Below are 20701 nucleotides of genomic sequence, written 5' to 3' on the forward strand. Positions count from 1 at the left end.
AGGAGACATTACCCCAGACAGTGGGGAAATTTAAAGGATTATCAGAAACTATATTGAAAATTTATACTACAATACACTGGAATAAATGGAAGCAATCGATAGATTTCTAAGCACATATAACCTACCCAAACTGAACCAAGAGGACACTGCAAGCCTAAACCAATCAATAGCAAGCAAATAAATAGAAACAGCAATAAAAATTCTGCCATCAACGAAAAGCCCAGGCCCTGATGGGTTTCCAGCTGAATTCTACAAAACCTTCAGTGAAGAGCTAATACCAGTACTTCACAACTTGTTCCAGGAAATTGAAAGAGATGGAATTCTCCCAAATTCCTTCTATGAGGCCAGTGTCACATTAATTCCCAAACCAAATGAAGATACCTGAAGAATGGAAAATTACAGATCAATATCCTTGATAAACATAGAGAAAAAAATTCTAAACAAAATACTAGCTATACGCATTCAAAACCATATCAAGAGAATTGTACACCACAACCAAGTTGGTTTCATCCCAGAAAATCAAGGCTGGTTCAACATATGCAAATCAGTACATGTTATTCACCACATACATAGAACTGAGAACAAAAACCACATAATCATATCAATAGATGCTGAAAGAGCATTTGACAAAATCTAACACCCATTTATGTTAAAAACACTGCAGAAAATTGGAATAGAAGGAATGTATTTCAACATCATTAAGGCAATATACAATAAATCCAAAGCCAACATCATATTGAATGGGGAAAAACTATAAGAATTTCCTCTAAAATCAGGAACAAGACAAGGATGCCCACTATCACCACTCCTTTTCAATATAGTTCTTGAGATTCTTGCAATAGCAATAAGAAAAGAAAAGGAAATCAAAGGAATTCAAATAAGAAGAGAGGAATTAAAACTATCCTTATTTGCAGATGACATGACCCTTTATCTAGCAGACCCAAAGAACTCAACCAAAAGACTTCTGGAGCTGATTAACAAATTCAGCAAAGTTGCAGGATATAAAATCAACCTAAAGAAATCAGTGGCTTTTCTTTATGCCAACAATGAATCCACAATGAAAGAAATAAAAAAAATTACATTCACTATAGCCTCAAAACCAATAAAATACTTAGGAATAAGCCCAACCAAAGATGTAAAAAATCTCTACAAAGAAAACTATAAAATATTAAAGAAAGAAATTGAAGAAGACCTTGGAAGATGGAAATATCTCCCGTGTTCATGAATAGGCAGAATAAATATAATCAAAATGGCCATTCTGCCAAAAGTGATCTACAGATTCAGTGTAATTCCCACTAAAATATTAATGTCATTTTTCATAGACCTAGAACAATCAGTCTTGAATTTTATATGGAAAAAGAAAAGACCCATAATAGCCAAAGCAATTCTCAGCAATAAGAACTTGCAGGAGGCATCACAATCCTGGACTTTAAATTATACTATAGAGCAATAGTAGTAAAAACATCATAGTATTGGTACAACAACAGGCATAATGACTAGTGTAACAGAATAGAAGGTACAGAAACAAACTGACACACCTATAGTCAATTAAGGGGCCAAACTTATATGCTGGAGAAAAGACAGACTTTTCAATAAATGGTGCTGGGAGAACTGGCTATTCATTTATAGAGAGATGGAACTAAATCCTTACCTCTCACTGTGCACCATAATCAACTTGAGATGGATCAAAGACTTAGAAATTAGACCAGAGACTATGAAGTTATTAGAGTAGGGCATAGGGTCAACACTCCAACATATAGGCATAGGCAGTAACCTTCTCAACAAGAACTCCAAAGGTCAGAAAATTAAAGCAAAAATTAATAAGTTGGATGACATCAAACTAAAAAGTTTCTTTTCATCAAAGGAAACCACCAAGATCCTAAAGAGGAAGCCTACAGAATAGGAGAAGATCTTTACCAGCCATCACTCTGATAGAGGGCTAATATTCAGAATATACAAAGAGCTCAAAAGACTCTACACTAGCAAAACAACCCAATCAAGGAATGGGCGACTGAATTGAATAGACACTTCACAAAAGAAGAGATACAAATGACCAATAGATACATGGAAAGATGTTCAACATCATTAGCCATCAGGAGATGCAAATCAAAACTATGCTAAATTTCCATCTAACCCCTATCAGAGTGGCAAGCAGAAGGAAATCAAATAACAACAAATGCTGGCGAGGATGTGGGGAAAGAGGAACTCTTTTACATTGTTGGTGGGAGTGAGTGCAAACTAGTTCAGCCACTATAGAGATCAGTGTGGAGATCCCTTAGAAAACTGAGAATAGATCCACTATATGATCCAGCTCTACCACTCCTGGGTATCTTTCCAAAGCAGTTGAAATCAGAGAACTACAGGCACATATGTATACCTATGTTCATAGCAGTACAATTTGTAGTAGCCAAAATATGGAACCAGTCTAGATCTCCATCAACAGATGAATGGATTACACAATTATGGGAAATACATACAATGGAATTTTATTCAGCTATGAAGAACAAAATCATAGCATTCACAAGAAGATGGAAAAACCTGGAGAATATTAATGTTAAGTGAGAATATTAATGTTAAGCACAGAAAGAGTAAGGGCATATGTTTTCTCTAATATGCTGAAAGTAGGGAGTATTGGGGATACCAGAGGGACTCCAGATAATGAGGGGAAAATCTCAGCAAAGCTAAAATGGAAGGATAAGAGAAGAAGGCTGGAGTTGATTAATGTAGGAGCTACATTTGAATATGTGTAAAAGTATGAATATAGCATGGTTTACCTAGACACTCATTCTTGGAAGGGGGAAGGATAACTAGGGGGGAAGAGGGCACCAAGCACAGTTTAAATGTATACCATTTTCAGTGTGTTCCACATATAAAAATAAAAAAAAATAAAGAATAAAAAATAGGGCTGGAGATGTGTCATTGAGATAGAATACTCCTGGGTTCCATCCCCAGTATTGCAAAACTAACTAACTAACTAACTAACTAACTAACTATCTAACTAACAAAATAAATAAAAATTTAAAGCATAAGATCTAGGGAGTAGAATATTATTAAAATTGCAATTGTTGATATACCATTTCAACTTGCCTATTTAGACATATTGATACCTACAATTTTTCTTTATGTACAACATGGAAGATGTTTTCTTTCACTTTTTGATTATATATTTTTACACATATTCCATGTTAAGAATTGAAATATTTGTAAGTCAAAGGATAGGAGTTAGGTTTTTATTTTTGTACTAGAGACTGAACCCATTAGTGTTCTATCCCTGAACTACACCCTGCAGCCTTTTTTTAAATATCAAAACAGGGTCTCACTCAGTTGCTTAGGTTCTTGCTGAATTGTTGAAGCTGGCTTCAAAGCTATGATCCTCCTGGCTCAGCTTCCCAAGTATTTGGATTACAGGCATGTGCTACCATGCCCCCACATCTGATAATGTGCTCTCAAATTTTCTATTCTTTGATATTGTTAAAGTTTTGCTAACTTTTATATGTGTACTGTTTTGTACTAGATTAATTATATGCCTCAAGAAGATAATTTGGTATTTTTCATAATTTTTTCAGAGATTTAAGAATTGTTTTGTTATCCCACTTAGATTTAAAATATACCATAAAAAGATTTTATAAGAGTTAAAACTTCCACATCCACCTGTACATTTCCATTTAAAATATTCCTCTTCAATTGTATCGCTTGTGTATTGAATCAGGTGTCTCATATTTGTAGCATTTGATGGGTTCTACAGAGCTTAATCATGAAATAATATGAAATTAATTTTTGATATGTTTATGAAAATTAATCTATGTAAATGGATGTTTGCTGAAGTTTCTCTTGTTGACTTCATTGCTTTTAATGTTTTTCACTAATCTAGCTCTACTTCTACTTATGGTAATGGTAGTACACAGGTAGTATGCAATGATAAAACAGTCACCTCTATCCTTATTATATCTTTTGATATTGCTAGGAAATATTTTTTCTTTCCTCAGAAATTAAACGAACATGCCTGCTGAACCACTTACCAGGTGATCTATCCCCCAGACTTGCAAAGTTGATTTTTTAAGGTTTCTTGGGAGGTGGTTCAGTTAGTCTAAACTTAGCCTAAACCACCATTTTTAGTGAAGCTGTTTCATTTTCTGATGTGTCTTCCTTCCTTATTTCAGTTTAATAGTTTGGTTTGAATTAGAAAATAGGCTCTTTGCCTTAAGGTCCTCATGCCAAGATATTATCTAGGATTTCTATGTAGCAGAAACTTCACTGTATTCTAGCAAACTAGCCATTCTATTCCTTTTCTTGGACACTGAATCAATTTACAAATGAAAATATAGTGACATTGAAAGGTTCCGAGTTTATAGACCAGGGAAGTGATTTTATGAGCAGCATCTGTCCATCTGCTGTACAGAATGTTCATATACTTAGAAAACATGGTTTTCTATACCTTGGCTCTTCATTTACTGTTATTTTCTGTCTACTTACTAATGCATGCATTTGGAATTGTATCTTGGCTTAATATGTCTATCTTTTCCATCACAGTACAAAACAGCTTCCAAAAGCCAATGCCTTCTACATAGTGTTCAATTCCAAATGCCAATGGCATCTACATAGTGTTAGAAAAAGGGTTAGCCCAACTCAAATAGCTGCAAGCTGCTTATTGTGTGGTGGCAAATTAATTTAGCTAATCTGGACTTTGGTGGCCTCATCAACAAGAAGGAAGTGTTATGGTTAGATGTAGAACATCCCCCAAAGAGCTCATGTATCAATGTTCAGAGTTGATATATCAATTCATGAGGGATGTGACCTCATCATTTTGTACCAGCAGTACCTTAGGCAAGTGGGGTGCAGCTGGAGAAGTTGAGTCCCTGGGGATGTGGCCTTAATGCCTGTGGTTTTGTCTTTGAATCCCCTTGCTTGGTGGTGCTCTCTTGCTTCTGGCCTCCTTGATGTGAGAGCAGTCTTTGCTTTCTCCTTCTCAATGCTTTCTGTCATGATGTCTCTGCAGACCCAGCCTCACATGGAATGATCCTTAAACTCTCCAAAAATTTTGAGCAAATAAATATTTCTTCCTCTAAATTGTGTGGTCAGTTGTTCTGGATTTTAGCTGTGAAAATTTTGACTGAGACAAGAAGTTGAATAGATAACCTTTAATGTCAAGCCCTGATAAGGCATGCTGTTCATCTATTTTCCCATGAGACAACTGCTGACGAACATCTTACATTCAGTGAAGGTTTTTGACTATAGTTCAAGGGTTGCAAGGCTCAGGTTTCATGCTTCACTTGGACATCAATTGAGTGCTACCTCATTTCACCTAAATGGTATAATAGAGGAGAGATAATGAAGTGAATGTTGGGAAAGAACTTTCTAGCCAGGGAAATTATCATGAATAATGGCCTTAAAACAGGGGAGTGGGGGTTGTTGGCTTATTTCAAGAACTAAAATAGCAATATATCTAGATTATAGAAATTGAGAGGGATGTAATGATGACAAAAAAGGTAGACAGGAGCTGTATCTTGTGACCTTTTGTTAATGTTAGTAAGTTTGGTTTTATTTCAAAGTGGATGAGAAGTCCATGCTTCAAATGGAAAAGTGTTATTATCTGGTATTTGGTTCATCTGAGCTTCATCAGGGCTTTATGTCCAATATTAAATCTCCAGTACATAATGCACTATCTAGCTCACAGTAGGCCCTCAAAGCATCAAGAAACAAATAAATGAAATAATAAAATAGTCAGTATAGTTGTAATATGAAGAATAAATCAGGAATATGGGAAGGATGCTATTTGTAAGCTATTACAGTATTCCTTCTGGAAGGGTTTTTGTCTACCATGGACAAATTAGCAATGGAAAGAAGCAAATATATTTCAGTAATATTTTTATGTAGAATTATTGAAACTTGATCATAGTGTTGGGGGTGTTGAAGAGGACTCCTGACTTTCTGATTTAAACAATTTGGTGGCTAGAAATAGCATTATTGAAATGGAGAAGGGTAGATTTGGGAAAAAACCGAGGACTTGAGTTTGAACACGATACATTTGGGATGTCTGAGAGAATATTACTGTGAGGAAATATTATGTTCTCAATTAGATGCATTGGACTGGTAGTTATAAAGAAAATATTGTGTAGATATATATTTGGGCATTATGTACAAATAGATAATTAAAAAGAAATGATACGCAGCTTAGAAAAATTCAGAACTTAGGCCTCAGGAAATCAATATTTAGAGTTCTGGTAGAAAAGAAAGGGCTACCAAAGGAACTAGAAGAACAGTGTCCAAAGAATGAGGGGCAAAATTAGAAAATCAAGAAGTCATTGAAGCAATTCAGGGAGTATTTTGAGAAGGAGAAGAAAGGGTTAACAGTATAGATTTCTCCAGAGAAAACGGAATGTTAATATTCAGTGTCAAATCAGAATTATATGTATTAGATTAAGTCACATGAAATTGCTCTTTTTGTATTTAAACATGGCTAGACATTGGCAATTTTGTATGGTTTGACCTAGTATAAAGGTCATTTAAGAAATATATGTTTCAGGGGAAGATCTCTTCCATTAAATGAGGAACACCTGTATCCACAAGTGTAATATCCTCCTTTCACCTTCCTTTTATCTGTTGATTTACCTAAATATTTTAAGTAAACATTTATTTACATGGCTTTTATCTTAAAGCTCAGGGAAGCCACTGAGGGATTTTAAGTATAGAGTGATAAGATCTGATTACATTTTGTTTCATTGGACTGGGGACTAGTGAAACCATGTCTATTTTCACTCATAGCTCTACACCCATAGCAGAAGTCCAATAATGTTTATGTGCCAGAAATATTCTTTTCTCAACCTGCAGCACAAACCCAGTCTGAAAGTATTTTTTCTAATGCTTTGAAATATTATGGGCATTTGCTCCTAACCATATATATTATACGGCAGTTTACCTGTCACTGTTTTTGCTATCCAAACCACAGTTTTTGATATACCAGTGTAAAGATGTACTGGTCTCCAGACTCCAGGCTGGTTTCACACTCATGGCGACATAAAAATTTACAGTTTTAGTTTTTATGATAGAGCAAGGTCTTTGGTCACGTGGGCTGGCATTCCTGCAAGGCTACAATTAGCTAGATCTGGGTAGCAACTGCTCCCTTAAGACTGGCAATTCACTTTCTAGTTTTCACCATTCTGTATTGGTGTTTCATGCCTTGCCTACTTCCCTCATTGACTCAGTCTCACAGTCCTTGATGATACTTAGATTTGATCACCCAAAATGACCTAAGTTGAAAAAGTTCCTTGGTGGTTAGATTTCAGTGTCCAAGTAAGCAGCACCTACCTTCCTTCCTTCCTTCCTTCCTTCCTTCCTTCCTTCCTTCCTTTCTGTCTTCGTCTTCGTCTTCGTCTTCGTCTTTGTCTTTGTCTTTGTCTTTGTTCTCTCTCTCTCTCTCTCTCTCTCTCTCTCTCTCTCTCTCTCTCCTTTTTTGCTGAGACTGTCAAGAGCCATGGAAAATTTGTAAAAGTATTTACCTAAAAATAGTAAGCAAATTAAGAAATTAAGGGGACAGGACTTTGCTGTTTAGTCATAGTTTCTGCATATGACTCCTAGCAGTGTTTCTCAATCCTGCACACACATTGGAATCATCTGGGGAAGCTTTAAAAAATAGCCATGTCCAGTGTTACCCCAGAGCAATTAGATCAGAATCACTGAGGAAGAGAAGAAAGCATCAGTAGTCTTTTAAAAATCAGATGTTCTAATGTGCAGCCAGGGTTGAGAAATGTTGTCAGGGGAAGCTGCAGACCCAGGAGCAAGAACTGACATTATCAATCTATAAAAATTTTGAGAAGGTCTGGGGAGTTATTTGTGGCTAGTTTTGCAGGCTCTGTGGTGTCAGGAGAAACCATACCTAATTATAGTCTCCTTCCTCAGAAGCTGTAATACCCATCTGGCTGGGATCTCCATCATACCTGGTAGCATCCATGAAATGTTCATCTACTATGTGCTGTTTAGCCATCACTGCTTCCCTCTATTTATTCAAATATGCCCAGTGGGTTAGAGTGGAGATAGAAAACAAAAGGTAGTTCCAATACCCTTACCAGATAATTTATATGACATAAATTATAAGATGAATGGAGAAAGAATAAAAAAGAATCTGGCAGTTAAACAAAGACAAAAACATAAGAAGCCACTTCTGTTTGAATTGTTTATTTCGATTCACATGTCCTGATTCAGGTTACTTTGATCTGGAACATCTTAAAAACTGACTTCCCTCTGAGAGTACTGTTAAAATTTTAAAACACCAAGGAACAATCCAAAACAATGCCAAACCGATCATTGTTTCTACAGTTTCCATAGATAACTTATTTTTCCCAATGACCCAGAATAGCAGGGTGAGAAGTGCTTTTAAACAGTAGCTCTTCAATGACATTCTTCTTGTCTGCCTTTCCAATAATGTCAGAACAATAGGTTTTGAATCTAAGCCTAATATGGAATTGAAAAATTGCAGACTTTGGGTTTATGATGAACACAACCCAGCTGGAGCATTCAGTGAACAATGGCAGGAAGGTTTGGTGAAGCCAATCTGGCCTGCTGTGGCGCCGCCACAAGGGAACGATAGGTTTTAAAGGACACAGCCTAATTTCTCTCTGCAGCTGGGTGTCATTGACTAATGAAAATATATTGGCACGCTGCTCACGGGTTATTGTTCCATGTAACTGCACCTCTTAGCTGGGGATTTGTAAGCAGGCCATGATTGAAAGCAATATGACTGTACTTGGTTATTAAAATATTCCAAATACAGCCTGCCCTATTTATTGGAAACAAAGTTTGACAAGATTATGTTGATACGAGGAGCAGATAATGAAACATCCCCGTGCATAGGCACTGCCAATGTCAACTGGGCAGAATTACAGTCCTTAAATATTTATATAGGAAAATGAAATGCAACTATTAATACTTCTAGGAAGTGATATGGTATGAGAGGAGAAGTAGACATGAAGAATAGGATCCTGGGCTACTTCTAACAGGGCAATTTATCATTTTTATAAAATGGCTGCATGTCTCATTTGTGGAAGTCTTCAAAGAATAGGAAAAAACATAAACACTTCTAAAGCTCTAAAAATGAGGCATGTTTAAACAAAAGTGTCCAAAACCTGATGACTAAATTAATGGTTAAGAAAGGCTTCATTTTCATAAGGATAATTTCTTTGGGGCTGACTTAAGCTCCAGCCAATTTATTTATTTAGTCATCTAAAAAGCATGCTTCATTAACTTAGATAATGTAATTTTTGTTTTACTTAGTTTGGTATTGTTTTGGGTAAAAATCTCTCTAAGCAAGGGAAGGTAAATGTTCTAACAGGCAATACTCACCCTAAAAAGCTACACAAGGCAATAGAAAAAGAAACATAGGTTTAATAACCTAAGTTTTTAATTTTTTTGTGGGTCTTGGGATGGAACCTTGAGGCATTTGACCTCCAAGCTACAACCCCTGCCCTATTTTTCTTATTCTTTATTTTGAAACAGGGTCTCACTGAGTTGCAGAGGGGCTCACTAAGTAGCTGAAGCTGTCTGAGAACCACGATCCTCCAGTCTTAGCCTCCCAAATGCTGGGATTACAAGCGTGCGCCACCATGCTCAGCAATAACACAAGTTTTAACCCAAGGTTCTCTTCTAGTTGGAATTGTGGGAAAGTTGCTTTTTCTCTCCAGGCCTAATTAACTCATTCCCTATCATGTTTACTTTCTGTATTTTATATTTTGGGATTTGACAATATTTTTTATTTTTCTATATATATTTTAGAAATGCATTAATGCTGTTCTGCAGACATTTCCAAACCCATTTTCTTATAAAATTTATAGCTAATGAAGACTATGAATGGTCAGAAGGTCCCTGGATTCTGGAGCATTTGGATCTTCCTGTTTATCTTCCCTGTCATTTTCCCTCATGCTATCACTGAGTTTCCATGCTTTCTGCTCTTCATATTTTCTTCATCTTTTCTTTCTGTCCCTTAGTCTCTTCACTCTCTGCCCTTAGCAACTCCCTCTCTGAGGTGGGCAGCTGCTTTTTGCAAGTCTTGCAATATCCCTCCCTGTCCTTGAGATGGAGATTATTTGAGCAAATTCACATGTACTTTCCTTGAAATATTATGTTGAAAGCAAAATAAAAGTCACTCAACTGAAATTTAGAAGTCTTTAAAAGGCTGTTAAAAGCATCACCTTCAATAAAAATGCTCTGAACTGTAGAGTCATTAGAAACACCTTTATAAATTGATCAATAAATTTAATAATTTGTTCAATTATTTTTTCAATGAATTGTATTAGAGGTAAAACTAGAGTTCTCTTTTTGATTTTCTCTTTCCTTTCTATCCACTAGCTGCCACCACTGCTGCTGACTCTTCCTCCTCCTCCTCCTCCTTCTCTCCTCCTCCTCTCCTCCTCTTCCTAGTCTCTTTCCTCTTAACCTTTTTCAGTCAAAATTTAGCTTGCTGATGGTGACTGCTGGTACTGAACTGAATAAAGTAGTTGGCAGGAGTGAGTAGAAGATGGAAAAAGAATATGGTTTAATTGGGGCAGTTTCTAAACCTTGTCCCAAGTAGGGTGTTGCAAAGCTTTTTCCAGAGTTACATTTCAAACAGAAGTTTGATTCAATAGCATTCCAGAGATGTAAGGAATGTTGTTAAAAAGTGTTAACTACTTATAATTATTTTTATCAGTGAATCAGGATTACCTCAATTATCTACAGTAAAAAAGAATTGTAATCATAGTACTTGGGGAGCTGAGGCAGGAGGATTTCAGGTTCAAAGCATAGCACATAGTAACTTAGTGAGATCTTTTTAAAATAAAATAGGGCTGAGGTGTGACTCAGAAGTAAATTTTCCCTGAGTTTAATCCCCCCATACAACAAAAATTAAAGAAAGAATGATAGATTTGATGTTGAGATTGACTTGTTGGCATCTATAACACTTAATTTAAAAATGTCTCCAAATGTCTTTTTTTCTCTTTGATGGTATAAGTAAATGCTGCACATAATACTTATAAAATAATTTTATGGTAAGAAATACAACATTTATTAGTTATCTATGTAGAGGTTATGTAAGAGGTGATTCAGGGGAAAAATGTTTCCATTGTTTAATATTGCTTGAAAAAGCCAGGCGTGGTGGCGCACGCTTGTAATCCCCGCGCTTGGGAGGCTGAGACAGGAGGATCACGCAGGTTCGAAGCCAGCCACGCGCGCTGGCTTAGGAGACCCTGTTTCCAAATACAAATGTAAAAATAGGTCTGGGAGTGTAGCCCAGAAGTAGAAGGGCTTCCAGGAACCCCAGTACCACCAAAAAAAAAATAAATAAAATTGCTTGAAAGCCACTGATAATATAAAAAAGAGGACACTGGCCTTGAAAAAATGAAGATTTGCTTTCACAACCATCCTCTACCAGTGCTAGCTCAGTTACTTTGAGAACATTATTTAAAAATCTGTGCTTTAGTATAAATATGTGTCCCAAGAGAGATTTGTTAGTTTTTTTTTAAAAGCAAGAATACAAGTAAAAACAACCTATATAAGTATTAATAATCCCAGGAGATATTTGAAAGTTTAAAAAGGAGCTGGTTGGTGCAAAGAAATGTGAAAGAATAATCTTTGTCTCAAAGTCATCTCATGCAATTATATAGGCAAACATACTCTTCCTTTATGTCAGCTAGTGGCCCATTTTGCCATGTCACTGAGAAAAATATAGAGGCTGGTACAGGCCATGGTGGAAAATTCATGAATAACCAAGTTACCATTGTAAAATCTATTTTGTTCCTATCAATGGGGACCCTGACATTGACTTTCACTAGATGTTGAATATCCATGATGCTTATCTATAATATACACTCTCCTCGGGAAAAGGCACTCTTCATCAGATTTATTCCTGAGCAATCCCAAGAAGAAAGTTATAGCTTCATGTTATCATTTAGATTTTAAAATATCCTCAGACCTTATGCTATAGATAACGCAGCCATGTTGGAGGTGGGACTTGGTTTCTAGTCCCTGGAGTGTGTGGCCTTGGGAGCTATGTATCTATCCCTCTTTCCCTTGCTCTTTCTCTCTGTTTCTAGCTTCCATGATGTTAGAGCAGAATCTTTCCATTCATGCTCTCTTGGCTTTTTGCCACAATTGCTTTGAGCTCTGAAGATTTCATTTCACCTACGATGGACTGGAACCTTTGAAATTTCCAGAACTGTAGGCAAGTAAATCTTCCTTCCTCTAAGTTGTGGTCATTAGGTATTTTGGATCATCGTGGTGAGAAGCCTGACTGAGACCCTCATAAATGTTCAGATACTTCCTTAGCCTACCTTTTTTGCTCACAAAACAGCTTAGAATCAAGTTAATGCCTTATTTAAGTGACAAGATAGTAGTACACAATCTGGATCTGCAGAAACATTCAATTCTAGAAGTATCAGAACTTCAGATATTAAGTAAGATATTAAATCCTAGACAGGGGAAAGAAATACAGCTTCTGATTTAAAGCACAGATTCTGCCGGGGGTGGTGGCACACGCTTGTGATCCCCATGCTTGAGAAGCGGAGACAGGAGGATCGCCCAGGTTTGAAGCCAACCACGCTGGCTTAAGAGACCCTGTTTCCAAATAAAAATATAAAAAATAGGTCTGGGAGTGTGTCCCGGAGGTAGAAGGGCTTCCAGGAACCCCAGTACCACACAAAAATAAATAGATAAATAAATAAAATAAAGCACAGATTCCAAATTTAAAGACTTAAATCTGGAGGTTGGTTCTGCATTTACTGCCTAGGTATCCTAGGCAAGCTAGTAAACTGCAAGTTTGTCCACTATAAGATGATAATAAGAAAAATATTCTGGATCTAAAATAAGAACATAGTTCAATTGCTAAATTCAATTAGATAAATAGTTGATTTATTGAATAACAACATTTTTCAAGTGAACCATTAACCTAATTTACCCACTTACTAAAAACTTACTTCCTCATTATTAAGTCTAAAGATCATTGCTGCTAAGACTGATAGAGTGGTTTAATATTTATATAAATCCATTTAAGAGTCATAAAGTATATTTTCATTTCAGAAGTTCAAGTGAGATTTTTTCAACTTATATTGAATTTTTTGAATCTTTTCCTTTATTCCTCTTTTATCATTTTTAGGATTTTTTTAATCCAAAATTTGAAACAGTGAATCAACTTATATTTAGCTATTTGGAGAGTCAGATATCTCAACAGCATCATTTAATTTAAAAAATATTCTGGTGCTAATCATTAATGAAACATCAATGGATACTTATTTCTTAGAGATTTGTATATAGACAGAGTTCTTTTCATTTCAATGTGAAATATATGTATGTTGCCTATGAAATAACATGAAAATAAAGTGCAAAAATCACATGATAGAGCTATTTTGAAAAAAAAAGCAGGTACCAACATAATGATTTCTTCTCTTTAATAGAGCAATACAAACTTGATTTCTAAGTAAATTATAAGAAGACTGAAGTATCACTTGGGAATTTGTAGGGTAAAGCATTAAGTCATCGTATTAGAGAGGCTCAGCAAAGCATTGGTGCTGTTTGAAAATCCTTGAGAGGTTTCAACAATACTACCTATAAGCTTTATTTCAGTGGATTGGAAACTTTTTTGTGCATCTGTGTCACCTGGGAAGCTTGTTAAAAACAGATTTCTGTGCCCTCTTTTGGATCCATGGGTCAAGATCTCCAGAATAAGGATAATAAAAACACAGACAAATTCTTCCTAGGGAATTCTGATGCACATTCAGGGAACACAAGCTTATATTTAGAAAACATCTATGCATGCTAAGAGATAAAACCAAATATGAACAAGAGAATTCTAGAAGAATTGCTTGCAAATTGTACTTTTATATAAGACTCAAAGGGGTCAGCAGATTTGACAATAGAGGTGGCAGTGGTAAGAAGGAAGTGGAAAAGAGAGGGTTCTCAAATTCCTGGCCCTGCTTCAACAGAGCAACTTCATTTTCATCAGTTTTAATCTTTATTTTTTTAATGTTGAAATAGTCTGGTTTTGTACTTACATCAAAGTAATAGAAGACATGAGTGGAGGAGACATAATAGCAAAAAAGCTATGAGATAATGTAAAAAGAGGCCTGAGAAATCTCAAGTGGGATTTGTTTAATTCTATGCAAACAAAAGTTTGTGAGTTCTCCTTTCCAGAAACATCACCATTTTCCCTCTGATTTCCCAAAGCCCTTATCTCTGGTGGAGGATCTGATTAAAAAGATATCTTGACAGGCCATTTGTCCATATGGAAAGACCTAGAAATGTCTTGGGATACAGGTACCATGTCATTCTTGCTAGGTGTCAATGAGTGATGCACAGACTGCTTGACATTGAGCAGGATAATTACTTTAGCTCCTTGGTGCATGACTGAAGTGTGGAACTCTGCTTTTTTGAGACAGAATTGGGAAGTATTTTGTCCTCTGGACTCAGCAGAAGTTATGCTTTTCCTGAGCAATTACTGATGATAGCTTAGCTTCCTTCTGGTTCCCTGGTTCTGGCAATGGGTAGTTTTCACCAGAACAGTGGTCATGATGTTTCTTGAGTGCTGACAACTCATTTCTACACGGTTACTTCTAGTCCTCTTATCTCTCTCTCCTTCTAGCAACCTCTCTTTTGGGTAATATTTCTCTTTTTATTTCCCTCCTTTTCCTGGGAAACCCTTGTCTACTCCCTGTGATGAATGGCCTCGCCTTTCCTTTGCTATCATTTGAATAAGGCATAAATTTAATGTTTTGTTACTTCAAGAGTTGGCCTTTTAGATTGCAAAAAAATCCTAGCTCCTGTTTATTATGCATTTTGAATTTCAAGACAATGCCTCTGAGTTTCAGAGTTAAAAAATGACTTCATTTCATTTGGTTGGTTTCAACTTCCCCAAAGGCCCAGGGGCCATGGTATATTTTTATTGGGCAGTAATTAGGTTACAAAAATGAATTACTTAGAATTAAAGATGTATTAGTCAATGAATCAAATTTTACCTTATCATTATGATATGGATTCAAGATTGAAAATGAAAAAATGTTTCAAGAAAATAGTGAATATCAATTTTTATACTTTATTTGTACATTGTAATTATATATTATAATAAAATTCAAAGTGATATAAATGTCCATGCATAGAGCACTGGGTGTATTTCCCTCAGCATCTGCTCCACCCAATACAGTTAGTGAGATTGGTAGTGATGCCTTTACATATGAATATAACTTATTTGAACCAGTAACAATAATACCAAAACCATAGAAACTGATAGGGGTGCTCTAATGTAGAGAAATTTGGAATAAAGTGACATTTTCATGAACAAAACTTTGTCTGGAATTTGAAATGAAGAGGCATTTTATGAATATGACTTGGGATGGCTTGAAAAATATGGCCAGAGTCCTCATACCAGGTTTTGGGATCAAAGTGATGTAGAAAATCACATATGAAAAAAAAAACAGTTTTAGGTTTACCCCAGAATTGGGAAGAATCATTACTAATATGTAAACTATATATGAATATGCAATTGCTTATATGTATTATAGTTTGAGTAGGAAGTGTCCCCCAAAGACTTTTGTGTTGAAGGTTTGGACCCCATTGCAGTAACGTTCAGAGGTGTGCTTTTAGGAAATGATTAGATTATGAGGGCTCTAACCTAACCAATAGATTAATCTATTTGATGGATTGATAATTTGAATGGACTAGTGGGAGGTGATGAAAACTATAGGAACTGGAACATAGTTGGAAGAAGTAGGCCACTGGAGACATGGCTTGGAAAAGTATTTCTTGAGCCTGGCTCCTTTCTATCTCCCTCTGCTTCCCAGCTGCCATGAGCAGAACCACTTTCCTTTGCTATACCTTTTTTTTTGAAGGCATATTTTATTTTATTTTAATTTAATATTTTTATTGGTGCATCATATTCAAACATCATGTTGGGATAAACAACTTTTGTGTACAAACATGTACACATTGCTGATTTAACCCCTACCCAATTCCCACCCCATTCCCTCCCCGTCCGTCCTTCCCTTGCTGGCTTAGTGATTGACTTCAATATGTTTAAGTACATTGTGTGTTTTACCTTTTATCTATGATGTTCTGCCTCAATTCACATCCAGAGCAATATGGCCTACTGACCATGGTCTAAAACCTCTGAGACCTTGAGCCAAAATAGATCATTCTTTCTCTCAGTTGATTTTCTCAGGTCTTCATCACAGTGATGAAATGCTAACTAACGCATCATGCCATACATAAAACAGCGTGATGGGGAGCCAGCCCTGGTGGCGCACACTTGTAATCCCAATGCTTGGGAGGCTGAGACAGGAAGATCACACAGGTTTAAAGCCAGCCTCAGCTACTTAGTGAGGCTCTCAGCAACTTAGTGAGACCCTGTTTCCAAATTAAGAATAAAATAGGTCTGGGATTATAGCCCAGAGGTAGTAAAGCCCCTGGATTCCAACCCCAATACCACATACACACACATATACACAAAACAGCATGGTGGGTATTCCCAGACATCGGCTACTGACTAAAATAGGAAAAAAGATAAACATTTTTTCTTATATTTGTACATAAATTTCCTTCCATGAGAAATTTGTTACTTAAGCAAAGCTTTATGCTATGGATAGAGGCACTAGTCTAACAAATGCTTGCAGAATTTGTCAAAAAATATAATTTCGAGTTTCATGATGTATAATACCTTTGTGTGTGTGTAAGTGGTACTGGGGATTGAAACCAGGGTCATTCTACCTCCAAGTTATAGCCCAAGCCCCTTATGTATTTGTTCACTTATTTATTTATTTTGCGGTACTGGGGATGGAACCCAGGGGCATCCTACCTCTGAGCTACACCCCCAGCCCTGTGTTTTTATATTTTTTATTTTGAAACAGGGTCTCACTGAATTGCAAAAAGAGCCTCACTAAGTAGCTGAGGCTGTCCGTGAACCACTATTCTCCTGTCTCAGCCTCCAGAATGCTGGGATTACAAACATGCACCACCATGCCTGGCTTATTTTTTGTTTTTAATTTTGTTTTTTGTTTTGGAATAGGGTTGCTGACAACAACAGGCATACTGACCAATAGAACAGAATAGAAGATGCAGAAACAAACCCACACACATATAGTCAATTAATCTTTGACAAAGGGGCCAAACTCATACACTGAAGAAAAGACAGACTTTTCAACAAATGGTGCTGGGAGAACTGGCTATCCATTATAGAGAGATGGAACTAAATCCTTACCTCTCACTGTGCACAGGAATCAACCTGAGATGGATCAAAGACTTAGAAATTAGATCAGAAACTATGAAGTTATTAGAAGAGGGCATAGGGTCAATACTCCAACATATAGGCAACAGGCAGTAACTTTTTCAACAAGACCTCTAAAGCACAGGTAATTAAAGCAAGCATTAATAAATGGGATGACATCAAACTAAAAAGTTTCTTCTCATCAAAGGAAACCAAGAAGAACATAAAGAGTAAGCCTACAGAACTGGAGAAGAACTTTACATCACCACTCTGGTAGAAGGCTAATATGAATAATATACAAAGAGCTCAAAAGACTCTACACTAGCAAAACAAATAACCCAATCAAGAAATGGGCAACTGAATCGAATAGACACTTCACAAAAGAAGAGATACAAATGCCCAATAGATACATGAAAAGATGTTCAACACCATTAGTTATCAGGGAGATGCAAATCAAAACTATGCCCAGATTCCATCTAACCCTGATCAGAGTGGCAAGCATAAAGAAATAAAATAACAACAAATGCTAGCAAAGATGTGGGGAAAGATAAATTCTTTTACACTGTTGGTGAAAGTGCAAACTAGTTCAGCCACTATAGAGATCAGTGTGGAGATGCCTTAGAAATTTGAGAATAGATCCACCATATGATCTGGCTATACCACTCCTGGGTACCTTTCCAAAGTGGTTGAAATCAGAGAACTACAGTAACATATGCATACCCATGTTCATAGCAGCACAATATGTAATAGCGAAAATAAGGAACCAATCTAGGTCTCCATCAACAGATGAATGGATTGCAAAATTATGGGAAATACATACCATGTAATTCTATTCAGTTATATAGAAGAACAATATCATGCCATTTGCAAGAAGATGGAAAGACCTGGGGAACATTATATTAAGTGAGATCAGCCAAGAACAGAAAGAGAAGGGACATATGTTTTATCTAATATGCCCAAATTAGAGAGTATTAGAAATACCACAGGAACTCCAGATAATGTGTAAAATATGTGTAAAAGTATGAATATACCATGGTCAACCTGGACACACATTGTTGGAAGGAGGGAAGGGGAAGTGCGGGAGGGAGAGGGCACCAAGCACAGTCTGAATGTACGCCATTTTCAATATGATCCCCATAAAAATAAAAATAAATAAAAAAAGAAAGAAATAGGATTTTTGAGAGTTTTGCTATATTTCTGAAGCTGCCCTTGAATCTGTGATCCTCCTGTTTAAGCCTCCGTAGTACTGGGATTATAGACATGAACCACCATGCCTGGCCATATCATATCTTTCAATATCATGTCCAAGAGAAATAGCATCTATAGAAGGATTACTTGAAAGATAATCTTTATTTCTCTCAGAAATTCTTAACAAAGCTTTGCTGGTCATTTGGGTCATTAGAATTGTTTATCATATGGGACTCTGTATTTTAGTAGGTCTAAAATCCTTAGAGCTTGCCAAGTAAACACTAGTGCCAATTTTTGGTTGCTGTAAATGTAACAATGTCTCTGCCATAGTTCCAAAGTCCCTGGTGAGGTACCATTGTTCTACAACCTAAAATATAATCATTTTTAACTCAGAGAACTGAGTACCCAAATAGATTATACAGTAAACATACTATAATCCTAGCTAGCTCTAATTCTTTTTAAGTCATAACTAAAACGCTTTACACTTTGTTTTGTATAAAGATATTTTAGCCATTGCAATTAAACGCTTGGCCTTTGTGAGACAGAATTGGGAGATACTTTGTCGTTAGGTCTCAGTAGTTACCTCTGACATAAACTCATTGGGTTTCAACCTTACTTCTGACATCTTATTTTCCTTTTGTTATTTACCTATTAGCTCACATTTCTTCTTCTTCTTCTTCTTCTTCTTCTTCTTCTTCTTCTTCTTCTTCTTCTTCTTCTTCTTCTTCTTCTTCATCTCCTCCTCCTCCTCCTCCTCTTCCTCCTCCTTCTTTTTTGCAGTACTGGGGATGAAACCCAGGGGCATTCTACCTCTGAGCTATAACCCCAGCCCTTATATTTTTCTTATTTTTAATGTTTTCATTTTGCTACATTACAGAGAATTTTGTAATTTGCTTTAAATCCCTTTTGGATCATCGTCAGATTAAAAATGTGTGCATATATTCAGATATATTCATATATTTCATTGAGTGTAAAATTTGTGAGATGTAAATGTAAGAATATTTGTGATTGCCAAATAATTTTATTTTCTAATCACTAATAGCAGTTGGAACTAAAAGTAAAACTTTATAAAACAGCTAAATTAGGGAATTTAATTATTATGATAGCAAAAATGTTTAACTTGCTAATTGCAGTTTTTTGATACATAGTCCTCATATATTATAAAGCATATAACTTGATGCTTAGCAGGAATCTTATTAATTATGCTGCTTCCTCTAATTATCTAAATTCTAGCAGAGTCACAAACTAAAGGGGATAAATAAGATGATTTATATTATGGAATGCATTTGTGAATAATAAAAGTTTATTGTTTTTGCAAAAAATATATATATAACAAAGTGTTGGACTAATTATTTTCAGCCACTTAAAGCTCTAAAATTCTCAGCAGTCAAAAAGAATAGACTATCTTTCCCTTGGGGATAGGTGGGAACATTTGTGGGAAGAAATAACTGGATGCAGAGTTGTAAAAATTCTTTGTATGGGAAGATGTTTTTAGCACAGTAAGTTTTACTAACTATTGGCATGGAGCATAGCACAGATGAACAAAGTTGAAAATATAAAGACTCAAGCAATAATACAAGATGATTGTGTACTTAAATTACATGTTCTTGAAGGTCAGAATATTTTTATTTGCAAAGATCTCTGTATCTTAAGTAGGGGAATGTTCAATATTGATTTAAAAATATAATGGTTGAAACTCTATTTAAGGTCAGTGAATAACAAACAAAACTCAAATTCCAAACTTCCTTTTGCAGGCCAGGAAGCTAGAAGCTCAGACACAAAGGCAAAGAGCAAAACAGAAATTGTTTGAGTTAAAATTCAGTCAAAGTTCTGACTTGAAGATGTGTGTGCAGTGTGTGTGTGTATGTGTATGTGTGTCCACACACACGTGTGCTTGCACATGTATTCTCTCATTGTCCCTCCTTCCAACATTGAGACGGTGTTTTTGATTTGGATATAAAGAATGTGTTTGAAAAATACACCTTTGAAAACCCAAATTACATGTTTCAGGCTGTTATTAGGATGTTAGATAGGATGGTGGCAGAGGGACAAGGCAAACAAGACACAATGGAATTCAGAAATCAAAAGATATGCTGCCAAGAGAGAATTCATGGAGCTGCTAGCCCAGCTTTTCTTCTTTCTTTCTTTTCATTTTTATTGGTGCATTGTAATCATACATCTTGATGAATTTCAGTGTGATACAGGCATACATCTGTACAGCACTCGTTTTTCTTAATAATAAAATGTTTGAGAGACTGCTCAGCTAGAAAGGTAAACCATTCTCAGAATTTAAAAGTGCCA

The sequence above is a fragment of the Muscardinus avellanarius genome, assembly GCF_963383645.1.
Source record: "Muscardinus avellanarius genome assembly, chromosome: X".
Classification (NCBI taxonomy): domain Eukaryota; kingdom Metazoa; phylum Chordata; class Mammalia; order Rodentia; family Gliridae; genus Muscardinus; species Muscardinus avellanarius.